Consider the following 348-nt stretch of genomic DNA (forward strand, 5'->3'; position numbering starts at 1 on the left):
GGGTATGACTGGTATGTTTGGTTTACTTTCAGAGACTTGATTCGGTGTTTTCACTAGACGTGGACAACTGAAATTGGTTGGATCTTCGTCACCTTGCTCATGCATATTGCAAGAGAAATGACAGAAGTGATTATTATTTAAAAGAAAGTGGTAATTCCTTCTAGATTGGGACAGAAAGCGAATGTTATCCCCCCCAAGAAAAAAAAAAGTAATTCCTTCAAGACTGGGACAGAAAGCTAATATTATTTTCCTAAAAAGAGGCAATTTCTTCTAGATTGGGGAAAGAGGAAAGGGAAGCGCTGAGGAGCGAAGATGACTTATTTAGGGATTCGGAGGCAGCGACGAACG

At 40.2% G+C, this 348-nt stretch overlaps 1 protein-coding gene across 1 annotated transcript in view; it reads left to right on the forward strand.

The window, feature by feature from the left end:
- Positions 1 to 348, forward strand: part of LOC119589487 (protein dispatched-like) — a gene marked incomplete at its 5' end in the record, with an annotated part of 109,307 nt that overhangs the window by 86,152 nt on the left and 22,807 nt on the right.

This window comes from Penaeus monodon, chromosome 25 (genome assembly GCF_015228065.2).
Source record: "Penaeus monodon isolate SGIC_2016 chromosome 25, NSTDA_Pmon_1, whole genome shotgun sequence".
Taxonomy (NCBI): Eukaryota; Metazoa; Arthropoda; class Malacostraca; order Decapoda; family Penaeidae; genus Penaeus; species Penaeus monodon.